The 17744-nt window shown below is 33.0% G+C and overlaps 1 long non-coding RNA gene across 1 annotated transcript; it reads left to right on the top strand.

Moving 5' to 3' along the window:
• Nucleotides 1–251: 251 nt before the first annotated feature.
• On the top strand, nt 252–639 carry LOC139898206 (uncharacterized). The gene is made up of 2 exons (XR_011776914.1): nt 252–322; nt 401–639. It is a non-coding gene; the product is annotated as an uncharacterized lncRNA (long non-coding RNA).
• Nucleotides 640–17744: the final 17105 nt, after the last annotated feature.

Raw genomic sequence — 17744 nt, 5'->3', positions numbered from 1 at the left:
GGGATAGTAATGTTGCTAATGTGGCTAACGTTGTGAATGATAAAATCGATGGTTCGAATAAGGTTTTGGAAGCGTTGAATGCTGTGGAGTTGAAGGAGAATGGGGCTGTGGTTGAAGGTGGTGTTAATGAAGGACAGGGTAATGGTGTTTTGGGAATGGTAGTTAATGGTCGTGTTAATGGTAAAGATGAAGGAGTGAATTCGGTTGTGGAAAATGGATGTGTACAGACGGATGCTTCGGTATGCAGTGGTCAGGAACAGGCTTTGGAAAAGGCTAATGTTGTGGAGGAAAACGGTGTTACAAACCCGAATCTTTGAAGCTGGTGAGTTGTTTTGGTAAAATAGTTTTTATTTTTGATGGTTTTGATGATTTGAATTGTCGTTTGTTTGGATGATTGTAGGTATGCAAGTTAGCTGATGGTTGGTGAGATTGGGTTATGGAAGGAATGGACTGTTTGTATGAGTTAGATGCTCGTTTTGGTGAAAAGAGTGTTCTTGCTGAAAGGTTAATGCTGATTATAAACTGTTTATAAACCTGCTTTTGTAATGAGTGCTAGCTTTATTCAGGAAAGATTCAATGTCATCAATCTAGTTGTACATTTGGTAGCGAAGAATTTATTTTGATCCTTTTCGTATGGTTTTCAACTTTGTTCATGTTTATTTCATGAATGCTACTTCAGATTTGGATATTAATTCCTAATGTGTTCGCTGTGATTGCTAAGGTAGGGGTGTATTGCCAATGTAGGCTTTCGATTTGTTGATTTTTTAGTTAGAGCTTAGATTTGAAAGATACTTATGAGGTGATAGTGGATATAAACTTTAAATACATGAATTTATGAAGATTGAAGAATAGGTTGATACTTTAGGGTTTGAAGAATGGGATCTGCATTACTTGAAGAGGTCAATTCCTTTTGCAGGTGAGGCATTTACTTGTTGTTTCTATGATATATTTGGTTATTGTGCTAGATGTTTGTTTATTTAAAAAATGGGTTAAAAAATGGCCCACGAATACGATTAGACCTTGAACTGTTTAGCATTGGTTGTGTAAATCAGTTAGTGGTTAGTTGATTTGCATAACCCTAAAACTAGTTTTTGTTGTGCAAGTGTGCCACCTTTCTTTGCAAAATGCAAAAGCTAGTAAAAAAGAGATCCATGTTTTAGAGCATATCTAGGCTTGACTTTGCATTTCATTGTCTAATTGGTCGGTCTCATTATGTAGGTTCAACAAAATTACTGTTTCCCTAACTTTTAATATGTACTCTAGGTTTTGCAGAACTATGTTACTCGACACACCAAAAACCTTAAATAGTGTGGCATGCATTAGATCCATCACAGCGTTTAGCTTTGAACAGGGGCGGAACATTTAAGGGACAAAAGGGGGTATCCGCCCCCACTCGATTTCGGGAAGGAAAAAAAAATTTACACTAAAAAAAAAATTTACGAAAAAATAAGGTTTTTTTAGTGTTTACCCCCCTTCGATTAGTTTCTTACTCCCTTCAATTAGTTTCGCCCCCTCTCGAGTCGGGGTCAAGTTCCGCTACTGGCTTTGAAGCTTTGAATAGTACTTTATAGGCGTGTCTATACTCTGTACACATATGGATTGATTAAGAACACCTTATAGCACAAGGTGTTCGTAGTCCATTTTCGGTGTCCATTTCAAGGTCGAAAATGGACCTTGAAATTGATTAAAGTGGGGTGTCGTTCGGTGTCTATTTCAAGGTGTGGACCAATAAGAAAATAGAGTAATTTAAAAAGAAGAAAAAAAACAAAAGCAACCACCATCGGACGATGGGAGGGGACGGTGGAATCGACGGTGTGGGGCGGGGCGGTGTTTTATACCGTCAATTTGGTCGACGCTGAAGTTGACTCCGGGCACCTGATGCTCTTATGTTCGTTCTTAAAATTGTTACTCAGTATAATTTTCCAAATGTATAACTTACTGTATGGATCCCATCCCGTTATCGTATAAACGATTGTTATTGTGGGGAAATAAACTTTGGGTGTTTTTGGTGTAGATATCTATAGTTTCTATTAAAATGTTAAAATGATAATGTCATTATTAGGCTAATTCCTTTATTAAGAAAAAATCAAAAAGAAAAAGAAAAAAATCTAAGTCACTTAGATGATGTCATTAATCTTAAATATTTTATAATTAAAAAGTATTGTACTTATAGTAACTAACTTGATAATATTATTAAAATAATTAATTATTTTAAATAAAATTATTAACATGTTAATTGTATAATGTATGAACCATTATGTACAACCTTATGATAAAATACTATCATGATCATATGTACAATATTTAAAGTAATATGTACAACCTTATAGTAAAACACTCCCATGACTATATGTACAATATTTGAAATATTATATACAACTTTATGATAAAACACTGATGAACACATATACAAACTTTGAAGCATATTGTACAGTCTTCATATAATAATTGTATTTTAGTTTTTAAAAAAATAAAATTAAAGAGACATTTGTTATTACTAATAATAATTATTAAAAATATAAATACTTAATTTTAGAGGAAACTTTATTATTATTATTCAAAACTGAGTCATCTTTACGATATTAATTACGTTACATATGTATGCGAAATACATGTCTCAATAAAATGTTGTAATGTAGCTTTTATGACAAAAAATAATAATAAATTGTGATGAAAATTGGACCAAGGTGGTGGGAGAATAAATGTAATCATTTATTCTGACCAAGTTTCTTAATCAGAATCTGTGGTTCCACGGGTCATTAAACTAAATGAGTTTAACATTTACATTCACTTGATACCTAAAACATATCATTAAACTGTTTCATTTAAACGAACCCGTAATTTTACGGGTCATTTCACTATTATCATATATGTATTATGTGTTGCCGTTGTAAAGTTCTACTTTTAGGAAACAACTATATGAAAATACTCAAACTGTGGTAAGTTACCGTGTAAATAGGAAAATTAAGGATCAATTAGTTAAAAAAAATTACCCTACATTTTGGAATTATTTGTGTAAACTAGTTATTGAACCCTCGCTTCGCGCCTGGAGTTCGATTTTTAATGTATTTTATTGTGTTTAGTAAAATTATTTTGTGGCTAACGATGATGTCGTTGAAGCGCAACTCGAGTCGAACTAAAAGGTATAACAGTGAGAGATTTAAATGTTATTTTAAATTAACAATATATGTGCATCTCCGCGTTTCGCTATGGAATTGTCGACTTTTAAAAATTTAACGCAAAATCAACGTGTATGAAAAGTACCCCAAATATTTAGCGTTTTTTAAAAAGCGTCCGTTTTGCGTATAGCTAGTGACATTGTGTTCCTAAAATAATTTCGAGTTTAACGATGGTGTCGGAAAAATTTAACTCGTTGCGAGCGAGAAGATATGACCCGTTAATTATTTGGGTGGAGTTTATTTAAGATTTTTTATGAAAATGGTTATTTGATACTTTACCCCCTGTTTGGGGGGTCGATTTGAATTTTTCAAAAAAATGTGGGGGCCTTTGTTGGTAAAATGAAATTTAGTTAAAGGTAAAAAAAGAAGGTGAAAAGTCGAAAATGCCCCTTGTACTATTCATAACTTTTGTCTATTAGTTAATATGTACTCCCTTCGTCCCAAATCTATTGTCCCCAGACAAAAAACACGCAGTTTTAGAAAATCCTACTAACTTCATTCTCCACCAGTAATATATCTTCTCTCTCCAGATTAACCTGTTTTGATTGGTTGAAAAAGAATCTGGACAATTAATTTGGGACATTTCAAAATGGAATAATGGACAATAGAATTGGGACGGAGGGAGTAAATTACAGGAGTAAATGAATGTTCAAGTTGTGATTTTTGAGAGAAATTTCTAGAAACTCTAGTCATGAAAATTATAACTACTACACTTCGTTTCGGATGATAATCATCAATCACCACCACCGGCAACTATCAAGTCATAGGATGTTGTTTGATGATATCGAGTCATCGTAAGTTGTGTTCTAAGTCATCAGATGTTGTTCGATGATCTCAAATCATCGTAAGTTGTGTTCTGAAATCGAGTTAGGTGGTGGGTGATGGTGGAGAAGTAATTGAGTTTGTTTAAAAAGATTGGTTGAATTTCAAATAAATAAATCGATAATTGATAATTGATGTGAGAAGATAGATAATTATGATATAATTACTGAATCAATTATTGAAATTTGAAATTTATAATTGATGTGTCAAATCAAGTAAATATAATTACTAAATCAATTATTGAAATTTGAAATTTATAAATTGATGTGTCAAATCAAGTAACGTATGCAACTCAAGGTTTAACTAATTGCTTAATAATGTACTCTGTATAAGACTTAAGATTAAGCTAGAAGAAGCGCTTTTGGAAAAGTTGAATAAAATATGTGGATTTTTTTAGATATTGAAATTGAAATGTCTAGAAAAGTGTTCTAATAATTAGATGACTTAAAATATTAAGCAAGTAAATAAAAATCAGAAATTATCATAATTAAGAAGATATGCTTATAGCATTATTCATTTTAGACGTTGAATAATTAAAATAAAAAATATGTTAATAATTTATCATACATGAATTCACATACTCTCTACAAATTTCAGATCCTAAACTCTTGTACCAATATACGAAACTACAAAAAAAACTATCTATTTGCAATAGGACAATTTCATTAACTAACTTAATGACCTACAACATGATGTCGTACGGTCGCAGTCACAACTAGTTATGTTGATTGGTCATCATACATAATTTACCCTGCCTAAACTCTTTAATAACTTGTCCTCTTTGCTAGAGCAGTCGACACACAATCTCTAGTACTAGCCTAAACAATTAAAAATCACTATATTTGAAGCCTCAAGTTGTTAATTTGATCTTCACAACATAGTAACTAGTTAAATTGAGTAAATAACATTAACGTGAGAATCATTTTTTATTTAGACATTAAATTATCTCATAAACAATTAAAAATCAAAATAATAAATCAATCCAACATCCTTAGTATCCAGCCTAGATCAACATATTAAACCTAGCCATAAATCAAAACAATGAAAATAATCATGGAATGGAACAAGAATTCATATGAATATTACAAGAATTAACTTAAAAGATGTAATCTTGAATGACCCTTCTTTAATTCTTCAATTCGTGATGTTAGAATAATGTTAACGACCTCGAAAAAATCTAAAAAAGCTCTCAAAATACCACCAAAACGGCACAAAACAGCACCAAACGGCCAGGGTTGTTGAATTATGAATTAGGGTTGAAAACTAGGTTTAAACATGATTTTCAAAGCAACACTTTCTCTCCCTATGCGGCGCTTTTACGCTGAATCTCACCAAACTTCGAAAATGAAAGTTGTAGAGCTATGCGTTACACGAGTACTTCTGAATCACTTGATTCGAGTCGATATGAGTGAGTTATGGTCAAAACAGTGAACACAATGAACACATATTGTAACGACCCGTCAAAATCGTTATTGACTCGGTACGTTATTCATTGATTTCATAGTGAGGTTTTGACCTCTACATGATACGTTTTGTAAATATTGCATTCTTTTGAAAAGACACACCATAAATGAATATCTAATTCCAAGGTTTTTGACATCTGATGATTTCTACATATAGACAATCACCGTAAATAATAGTTTACAATAATACATCCGTTGACAATGCAGTCAAAATAAGATACATGGTGATAATTTTGTGAATGCAAAGTTTTCTCTAATAAAGCATGTATGACTCCATGCACATAGCTTGTATAACTTATAAGCAAACAGCGAAAGACTTCTAGTAACCTGAGAATAAACATGCTTAAAAGTGTCAACACAAAGTTGGTGAGTTCAGAGTTTTAATATTACGCATGATCTGTATATAAAGGTGGACCACAAGATTTCAGTTGTTTAATCCAAAACGTTTATCAAAATATTCTATAAAATTGAGCACCCTGGTAACTAAACTTAACGTATATATAATAAGTACCCCTTTTTTTAACATACATGCAACCAACATGTACAATACACACAAACCAAGGTGTACTAAACTCAAATAGCATACGTCCGCTTTATAGTTCAGGCTAGGGTCTCTATACTTGGAACGGACGGGGATGTCAAGCCCTATGGATCCATATATAACTACTCGCGGCCACAAGTTCTTATAACCGGCAGTTACTAGTTACCAAAGCTAAGGGATTTTCGGTTCAAACTCAGTGTAGAATTAAGTATGTATTTGTGTCCATTGTTTTTAAAATAAAGTGCATGTATTCTCAGCCCAAAAATATAGATTGCAAAAGCAATTAAAAAGGGAGCAAATGAAACTCACGATACGATATTTTGTAGTAAAATATGCATACGACAGAACTGAACATTTGCAGGGTTGACCTCAGATTCACGAACCTATATTCAATTATATATATTAAAACATATAATCGTAATCGAACAAATTTATATATTATTATTAGTGATATAATTGTTATATTTAATAATTTATAGGTTTCATTGTTTAATTAAATATTTTCATTTTATATATAAAAATATTAATATAGTTAAGTTATGTGCATTAAATATATATTTTTATAAAAAAAATCTTTATTTGGTAAAATAATATTAATAATAATAAAAAGTTGTATCTTTTTATAATAATATTACTAATACATAAAACACTTGATAATAATAATAATATTAATGTTAATAATAGTAATAATAATTATAATAATAACAGTGATGATAACTTTAAAAATAATGATAATTTTACTAATAATGATATTTTTAATAATAATAATGATTTTACTAATAATGTTAATAATAATAATAATAATACTTATAATAATAATAATAATAATAATAATAATAATAATAATAATAATAATAATAATAATAATAATAATAATAATAATAATTATTATTATTATTATTATTATTATTATTATAATAATAGGGGTTATACCATCCTAATCACCATGGATTCAGGTATCATTATCGACATCATCATCATCGACTTAACGAAATCATCATTGTTCTCGGTTATCATCCTCACCATTATAATTATCATTATCATCATCATCATCATTATCATAACCCTATGTATCATTATCGTCATCATGCACAATACATACGTCATCATCATCATCTTTATTATTTTACACAACACCAATAACCTCCATGATCATCGTCTTCTATGATCATCACTTATGTATCATCTTTATGATCACTCGCCATTATGCTCGTTACTGTAACAATAAGCAAAAGAGGAGATGGCAGCGGCAGTTGTTTATGGTGGTGTTTCGGTGGTGGTGATGTAGATATACGTATGTATATATATATATATATATATATATATATATATATATATAAAGAGGTGGTGAAGTGGTGGGGTGATCAAAGGTGGTGGAGGGTGGTGACGGGTTATGGTGGTGGAGCTTCGACCATTTACAGTTGTGGAGGAAGCAGAAAATTGATGCAGCTTTAACAGTGGTGGTAGCTGGGTTTCACTCGAGCAGGAAGCACGGGTTTTATAGGCAAAAATTCGAGTTAGCTGCTCCGCGATCGCGACACTCTCTTCCTTGTACCTTCGCGATCGCGGCACCTCCTTTTCCAGCTCATGCATGCTTTGTAATCTAGCTCGTCGACATATTTATATATAATATATATAATATATTTAATTTATATTAATTAATTATATATTATATTATATTCTCGTGCCTAGTTGACTTGTAATCTTAGTTCCGTTGAGTTGTACGTTGACGTCCGACTTATGTCCATATTCCGATTTTTCGAATGACGTTTCGTACGCTTAGAAAACTAGCACTATATGTTTCGCGACTCGTACCTTTGTCAAAATATAGACTTAAATTATCAATAAACTATATCACTCAAAGTGTAACTTGTACGTTTGAGTGTTTTGGCCATTTACTTCATTAGATCATCTTCTCGTTATTTACTACAATATAATTAATAGTATTTTTAAATCAAGACGTTTTATATCTAAGTTAATATTATATTTTATAACATTGTAAAATATACATATATTTTCGTTTATAAATATATTAATTTGTACATCTTATGATATATATATATATATATATATATATATATATATATATATATATATATATATATATATATATATATATATACATAAACACGTTTTAAATCACGTTTTATTTTAATTCAAATTATTTATATTGACAATTAATATTCTGACTTATTGTACATATATATCCATCTATTTATATACATGTTTATTTACAAATAATTGTTCGTGAATCGTCGCGAACAATCGAAGTTAAATGAATGTATGAAAACATTTCAAAAATTTTGAGACTCAACATTACAGACTTCGCTTATCGTGTCGAAATCATATAAAGATTAAGTTTAAATTTGGTCGGAAATTTTCGGGTCGTCACAGTACCCACCCGTTAAAGAAATTTCGTCCCGAAATTTGACAGAGATCGTCATAGTTGACAATAAGAATGTTTTCATGACGAATACGAGTTGAAAAGTAGAGTTTTATCACCATTGAGTAATATAGATAAAACAATTCAATCATGCGAAGAGTACGAATGAAGCTATCACAAAAGAGTGAAATGAGAAATAAAGATTCGTCTTAACTCTTAACGTGGTCATGGTTGATTTCCGAAATTCACGAAAATTAAAGAAAATCTTCGAAATCTAAATAAGATTTAATTTTTCGGTAATTAAGGAAATTAGAATTTTCTCTGGTTCAATGCGTAAGCCGTCTTGCTTGCTATGTCTGATATTTCGCTATAAATTAACCTCTTCCGTTTCATTATTCTCACCACTCCTATAATCTTCTTCCTCATTTCATACTTTGCAATAGATTGTGAAAATGTTAAATCCAGTCCTGATTCTTGATATTTTTCTGGCTATCGTATCCTTCATTCTTCTTTTTCATCTGCCACCAGAGGAAGTTATTTTCTTCTACTATTACCTTGGGGTTATAATGTTTTTAATTATCTCGTGTCTTTACGTTGCAATACGTATTGATATACAAGGTTTGTAATTTATGTGTTGTTGTCAGGCTTTATATTTTCCCTGATATTTAGGAGCTCCATGCTTTTGTTTTTCCTTCCCGACTTCAAATCAAGCGAATAATGGTCCAGAATTCGTAGGTATGGAGTTTCGAATGATCATAATATACAAATCAGAAAGGAAAGGTAATAGCACTATTTGATTTTCCAAATTACCAGAATATACGGAAAAGACCAAATTATCAAGAAAAATATTTTCTTGATATGTTTAGAGCTTAAATAAAATGAAAGAGTTATGTAACATGGTTCATGATGAGGGTATGATCTGTGAACCTTTATCACGTTCCATTAGAAACTCAGCATGACTTACTGTAATATAACCACGTTGGTCCGACGTCATTATATTATACTAACTCATGCTTCAATTCCCAACACTTCTCCAAAAACATTCATAATTAAAACTCGAAGGTTTCAGAAGTTTAGAAACTAGAATAGTTTCCTTTATGATGTAACACAGATAGCGCAAAGAGATAAATAATCTCGGGCAATGATAGCTATGAAGATATCTTCAGAACATCTCGAGAAATTTTATACCGAAAGATACGATGATATTTTATAATTTTAAAATATCTAGAATCAAAGAATGTTGCAGAAAGTTTGTCTGCAAAGGTTTAGAAAAAGGAGCAAGGTGTTCGCTAAAGACTTCAGCAGACACTAAATCATTTGAATTCTTTGAAGGTAGATTTAGTCTTTGTGATTTGTCCACAGCCTCCTTCATGGTTTGGTCTATCCGTTTTTCAGTATCAAAACTAGGCTTTTTCAACACACCATTCTTTACTATCAAACTTTTGGCCATTAAGACCATTTACAGTTTTGCTGCTTCATCAGCATTCAAAGTTATCATAACCGAATCGTCGATTATCAATCCGAGGTGTTTTCAATAGTTTGAAGGGTTTGAATGAAGATTGTAATTGTCAAGATATATATGATGTTCTAGAATTTTGAATGATACAAATATTTTTCTAGGTTTTATGAATAAAAATGATGTTCTAGTACAGTTTTGAAGTCAAAGTATGTAGCGACCCTACAAAATCGCCATTGACGGCGCCGTTAACTTAGGTCCCATTGCGTGGTCATAGTCCCTATATGAGACGCGTTTGACCAAAATTATGTCGCATTCATTTGAAACGTACAAGACTTACAAAGTTTAGTTTACCAAACGGTTCGACAACAAGTTTAAGTTTACAAGAGTTGTAAAGTACAAATGAAATAACTTGCGACATAATAAATTGAAAATCACGGTTGCTATAAATAGCGTAAGTATGTATGCTATAAGTTTGAATCCAAATGTGCTATCACTAGCGTATGCATGTATGCTTTACCCCAAGCAAATAATCAAAGTGTGCGGAAGCATGTATCAAGTAGCCAAGTATGAACCTGAGAAACATATAGAAAACTGTCAACGAAAAACGTTGGTGAAATCATAGGTGTATTTGTAAACGTTATATTTTGAACCACAAGATTTAGTATTTCCATAACGTTGATTATCTAAATCGTTTGAATTTCATAAGTATGTTCGCGAGCACCCAATTATCAAGACTTAACTTTCCTTCCATAGAACCCCATCACAATAGTGTTAGAACATACACTGTTTCTCGAAAATATATTTCATCCGCATAACGGTAGCGAACCGTCCGAGTGAGGATTTGTCAAACCCGTATGGACATACAACATAAGTTCATGCAAGAATTAAGTATAAAGGCACGTTAGAACGATTGCATAAGTGTTTGATTAAGTTTGACTAAAAGTCAAACTTGGTCAAAGTCAAAGTCAACGAAAAAGTCAACACGTTTGGGTCGGGTCCCGAACTATTTTCCTAAGCTTAGAAATCATATATGAGCATGTTGTCCAAGTTTCATGTCAATCGGGGGTGCGTAGCATAGCTAGAATTAAACGAAAACGGATATTTTTGGGCAGTCTGCCTCAGATGCGCCGCATCTGTGTCTGGTTCAGCAATTCTGGGGCAGTTTAACACTTAGATGAATCCAACTTCAAACAACCATAACTTATGAACCGTAAATATTCAAAACACGTATCTTATATCGTTGGAAAGGTATTTTGACAAGGAATACAACTAAATACTTTTCATCAATAAAGTTCATCATTTACAAAAACAAAAACCTCGTCGAATGATCATTAAACGTTCAAAATCAAAGTTTCAAGTTCATAATATGCATTTCTTGACTCGGGAATCCAATCTACACATACGATATGCCGTTTCGAAGGTAATTAAACATACAATACAACTAAACACTTACTAATAATATTTCATGGTATTCAAAGCATCAAAAGTTCATTTTAAAAGCTATCAAACCCTAAACAAGAATCACAAAATCAATAATCATGTTAGTGATGTTTTCCAAATCAACCTACACATCAAATTGAAGCTAATGATGCTAGTAACACATTTAATACATGAACTTTAGCATTTAAACAACATTTAATCATCCAAAACACAAGATTAAGCACGCCCATTTTAAGTGTTCATGCTAGTTACTCAAAACAACAAATCGAGCAAACCAAACACATATTCATGTTATACTTGAGCCATAGACACTAACTAACACCATTTCAAGTTCATAAAACAAATTTGAGAAATCTAGAGTTTTTAGAAACCTTATTCCAAGTAGTGAAATTGGTACCAAAATGAAGAGGATGATGAGAGGATCACGAATATGTAATTTGTTTTTATGTTTGCTTGCTTGAATTGATTTAGATGATGATTCTTTGAAGATGTTAAAAATGGGTTCTTGAGCTAGAGAGGAAAAAGAAGGAGGGAGGTGGAAGTATGAATGAATGGATGAGATGGGGTTGACTAGTTGACCTAGTCAACTAGTTTGGCCCCTTGGCAACTTCGGTCCCTCGAGTTTGAAAGCGGGTGCGTGAATTAACCGAACGAATATTTTAAAAACGCTAGAGTAACCGGGAGATGTTATAACCAAATAACAGAAATATTTAGAACGTTAGTCAACGAAAGGTACAAATTTAGATAACGAAAGATATTATCTAAAAAAAGACGGTGTTAAAATAAATTTAATGGAAAAACGCGGGATGTTACATTACCTACACCTTAAAAGAAATTTCGTCCCGAAATTTAGTTGGAAGTAGTAGTTGTCGTTTCTTCCTTGAAATCTTGCGTTGCCAAATCTACGAATAAATGAGGGTACTTCCTTGGGTATTTCAACGAACTTCGACAGTCGGGATTTTTACGTTGTTTTAGAGTTTGGTTTCATTATTCATAATGTCAACCGTTTCTCATCTGAAGTGAAGTTTGTCATCGATAGTAAGCTCATCAAAAAGGATAACAAGTTCTTATTCACAAGACACGTCTTTAAGTTTGATACACAGAATGTAGGGTGAACGGAATTTGTTTGAGTTGGGAATTCGAAATGGTAAGTAACGGGTCCAATACGCCCCAAGATTTCAAAAGGATTAATGTATCGCGGATTTAGCTTCCTACGTTTCCCGAAATGGATTACACCTCCTCAAGGTGCGACTTTTAACATTACACGGTCACCCATTTAGAATTTGAGAGGTTCACGTCTAACATCGGCATAGCTCCTTTGGCGACTACGGTCGTTTTGAGTCTTTTTAGATTTGAACAATTTCTCGGTTGTTTCATGAATGAGTTCGGGTTCGGTGGTTTTCTTGTCACCTACTTCGGCTCAACGATTAAGAAAATGACAATTGCGGCTATATGAGTTTTCGAAAGGTGTGGTGTCAATACTCGTGTGATAACTATCGTTATAAGAGAATTTGGTTAAAGGCAAAGACTTTTCTCAAGAAATTTTGAAGTCGATAACACGAACTCGTATTATGGTTTCCAAGGTTTGAATCGTATGTTTGTTTGGTCCTTCGAGATGTGGTTGATGTGTTGTACTCATATTTAAACGTGGTCCCGAGGCTTTTTGTAAAGCACCCCGAAATTTAGAAGTGAACGAGGATCTCTATCCGAAACGAGGTACAGTTCTTTTAAGATACATTTGAACAAGCTTGTTAGGACCTAAAAACGTTTGTTGGAACAAGTTTCTATTTCTCAAGAATTTCGCCCTGCAGAAGATTTATCGGTTTTTGAAAACGTTCGTTAGGACTATTCTCCCTCGTGGTGAATACTAGTATAATGTGAAGAGTCTCTCTCTCCATTGAGAATTTAGATAAAAGATTTCCTTATACGGAAGTACGAGTGTAATGCGAGAGAAGTTTCCGCCTCGATGTGAGCATATCAAGCATGTTGTAGTTCGTCGATAAAACTGTGCAAAAACGAGATAGTATACACGTGTAACATACGTTTGGAGTTGAAAGAATTTGCCATTCATTTGGAAGCATAAATATGGTTCGACAATAATCGAAGATGTGTCCCGGGTATGGTTGTTATCAGTATTCTCGGAGTTTTCGGATGTTCAAACAACAAAAATGAAGTCATGTACATGGCACATGGTGGTGATTAGGTTGATCGAGTCCAATCACCATCATAAGTCATTAGAACTTTGGTATGAATTACCGTAATATAACCACGTTGATCGAGTGTCATTATATTACGCTAACTCATACCTCCATTCCCACATCACTCCATAGAATCAAGTTCGTGTGATCGTGAAGTTTTAAAATGAACAAAATGTAACGACGTCTCTAACGTGACTCGTATTGAATCGAAAGAATTAGTGCAACTCTAAAGAAGCGTTCCCCGAGGGAAGTGTATAAATGATTGTTCACGTCAATGCGGTTCAAGTCAAACAATAATGTATTCCGGTACGAGAAGTGTAACAAATCATGATAACGAATAGTACGCAACCGTAGTGATAAATAGTGATGACGATACTCACCTGGAGTAGTGATGGTAGTAACAAGAAGTGGTAGATAGTAAGGAACACTGGTGTGACACCGATAGTAAGTTGAAACGGTGGCGAATAAAAATCTGGGAGACAGAGTTCCCGAACAAGTATGACTAATGAAGTCGTCGTCGTCCTTACGCGTATGAATCTTAAGTTTACGTGTGTTACCCGAAAGTTGCAGAATACGAGTTCGTATGATGAAAGTTTGGTACCATTAAGAAGTTTGCTTAAGAGAGATTCAAGTATAATGCACAAGTAGTCAAGTAAGTGTTATCTATAGCAAATGTATGTCAGATTGCAATGGCTAACTATCCAGTTGTAGTCTAGATTCACTAATGCGTCCTAACGACTCTATCAGACACACTAATGCATATCCTAGTTCACTACAACCAACGCTCTGATACCATCTTTAGCGACCCGAAAAAATCGCCATTGACGGCGCCGTTAACTTAGGTCCCGTTGCGTGGTCATAGTCCCAATATGAGACGCGTTTAACCAAAATTATGTCGCATTCATTTGAAACGTACAAGACTTACAATGTTTAGTTTACCAAAAGGTTTGACAACAAGTTTAAGTTTACAAGAGTTGTAAAGTATAAATGAAATAACTTGCGACATAATAAGTTGAAAATCACGGTTGCTATAAATAGCATAAGTATGTATGCTATAAGTTTGAATCCAAAGGTGCTATCACTAGCGTATGCATGTATGCTTGACCCCAAGAAAGTAATCAAAGTGTGCGAAAGCATGTATCAAGTAGCCAAGTATGAACCTGAGAAACATATAGAAAACTGTCAATGAAAAACGTTGGTGAAATCATAGGTGTATTTGTAAACGTTATATTTTGAACCACAAGATTTAGTATTTCCATAACGTTGATTACCTAAATCGTTTGCATTCCAAAAGTATGTTCGCGAGCACCCAATTATCAAGACTTAACTTTCCTTTCATGGAACCTCATCACAATAGTGTTAGAACATACACTGTTTCTCGAAAATATATTTCATCCACATAACGGTAGCGAACCATCCGAATGAGTGTTTGTCAAACCCGTATGGTCATACAACATAAGTTCTCGCTTACATCCGGCAAGTGTAACTAATGATAATCGAATTGAGGATTTTTGTTCAAACTCGCTGTGGAATGTTTGTTTCTTCGTACTTGTGTTCAAAGCATAAAAGTAAGTAGTACAAGATATAACAAAGTATATGTTTCTCAGCCCACGATTTAAAAGAATAAAAGTTGTTGAAAAGGTGGGACTATGATCTCACCTCGAGTGCACGAGTATAAAGGTACTTCACAAAGTAAACGTGTGCATGAAAGTTGTTTAGCCTTGACCTAAACAAGTAAGTTGTATCAATTAACCGGTTACAACACAAGGTCGGGCAAAATGTGTTCAATTACTCCTATGGCTCGTTACGACTCGAATAGTATAGCATGTGAATCACGTTGTCAAGTTTCATGCAAGAATCAAGTATAAAGGCACGTTAGAATGATTGCATAAGTGTTTGATTAAGTTTGACTAAAAGTCAAACTTGGTCAAAGTCAACGAAAAAGTCAACATGTTCGGGTCTGGTCCCGAACTATTTTCCTAAGCTTAGAAATCATATATGAGCGTGTTGGCCAAGTTTCATGTCAATCGGGGGTGCGTAGCATAGCTAGAATTAAACGAAAACGGACATTTTTGGGCAGTCTGCCTCAGATGCGCCGCATCCAAGGCAGATGCGCCGCATCCGTGTCTGGTTCAGCAATTCTGGGGCAGTTTAACACTTAGACGAATCCAACTTCAAACAACCATAACTTATGAACCGTAAACATTCAAAACAAGTATCTTATATCGTTAGAAAGGTATTTTGACGAGGAATACAACTAAACACTTTTCATCAATAAAGTTCATCATTTACAAAAACAAAAACCTCGTCGAATGATCGTTAAACGTTCAAAATCAAAGTTTCAAGTTCATAATATGCATTTCTTGACTCGAGAATCCAATCTACACATACGATATGCCGTTTCGAAGGTAATTAAACATACAATACAACTAAACACTTACTAATAATATTTCATGGCATTCAAAGCATCAAAAGTTCATTTTAAAAGCTATCAAACCCTAACCAAGAATCACAAAATCAATAATCATGTTAGTGATGTTTTCCAAATCAACCTACACATCAAATTGAAGCTAATGATGCTAGTAACACATTTAATACATCAACTTTAGCATTTAAACAATATTTAATCATCCAAAACACAATATTAAGCACACTCATTTCAAGTGTTCATGCTAGTTACTTAAAACAACAAATTGAGCAAACCAAACACATATTCGTGTTATACTTGAGCCATAGACACTAACTAACACCATTTCAGGTTCATAAAACGAATTTGAAAAATCTAGAGTTTTTAGAAATCTCACCCCAAGTAGTGAAATTGGTACCAAAATGAAGAGGATGATGAGAGGATCACAAATATGTAATTTGTTTTTATGTTTGCTTGCTTGAATTGATTTAGATGATAATTCTTTGAAGATGTTAAAAATGGGTTCTTGAGCTAGAGAGTAAAAAGAAGGAGGGAGGTGGAAGTATGAATGAATGGATGAGATGGGTTGACTAGTTGACCTAGTCAACTAGTTTGGCCCCTTGACAACTTCGGTCCCTCGAGTTTGAAAGCGGGTGCGTGAATTAACCGAACGAATATTTTAAAAATGCTAGAGTAACAGGGAGATGTTATAACCAAATAACGGAAATAGTTAGAACGTTAGTCAACGAAAGGTACGAATTTAGATAACGGAAGATGTTATCTAAAAAAAATACGGTGTTAAAATAAATTTAACAGAAAAACGCGGGATGTTACAAAGTATAGTTTTGAAAGATATAGGGATCTAAGAGTGATGATATTGGTTATATCTCGACTTGGATTCTGATTTGTTAGAATCAGAATATGTAATTGAATTTGAGTGAGAATGGTTGCTCAGGTTTCTATGAATAAATGTATATCGTTGTGAGATTAGTGGGTATTGTTAATGATTTTTGAATCAAAATTGAAGAATGTACAGTGTAACATATTAATTGTGAACTTAAATATTTCACGGGTATTACCTACCCGTTAAAGATTTCACAAGTAATACTTTGTATAAAAGAATTTTCATTGCAGTCTTTATGAAAATATATGTATGTATAGTTTCTTCAGATGTAATACAGATTTAATGAATTAATATCAAATTAAGCTCATTTGATTTTCGGCTGGAATTAGAAATGAATAATCTCTGAAACATTTAGAGATTACATAATCCTTGCGGATTATTTTACTAATGTAATCAATACTTCATTATTTGTTCTTATTGATATTTCTTGGTGAAGGATGTTGATGTTCGTGGAATTCTTGCGAATTTCGCAAGGTACGAATGATGTTTTCCAGAAAGTTTTGAATACAACGAAGATGAAAATGTACAATCAAGCATATAATGAATAATACACTTGGTTTATTATGAAATGGAATTCATTGAGTTGAAGCAGAGATTATAGTTAATGGTTGTTAAGTCGTCAACGAAGAATGTACATCATAGCACATTTGTAATATGAATTACCGAGTAGTATCTACGCTTTTTCAATTCATACATAATAGCTTAATACGAAAAGATATATTATGGTTTTCAGAATTTATATATATAATATATAATTTCTTTAGAAATAATGAGTTAATACTTCATAACTCGTTATTTCAATATACCCATTGGTGATTGTGTTGTCGATATCGCCGTTGGTTATAGAGCTGATGGAGCTTGTGGTGCTACAGGTGTTGCTGGTGTTGGTGATACTGATGGTGATGCTGGTGGTACTGCTGGTGGCGTTTGTATAATAAGTCTAGCTTG

This window comes from Rutidosis leptorrhynchoides, chromosome 3 (genome assembly GCF_046630445.1).
Source record: "Rutidosis leptorrhynchoides isolate AG116_Rl617_1_P2 chromosome 3, CSIRO_AGI_Rlap_v1, whole genome shotgun sequence".
NCBI classification, from domain to species: Eukaryota; Viridiplantae; Streptophyta; class Magnoliopsida; order Asterales; family Asteraceae; genus Rutidosis; species Rutidosis leptorrhynchoides.
Note: the sequence above shows the minus strand (reverse complement) of the source record. Positions and strands in the feature narration are given on the sequence as shown.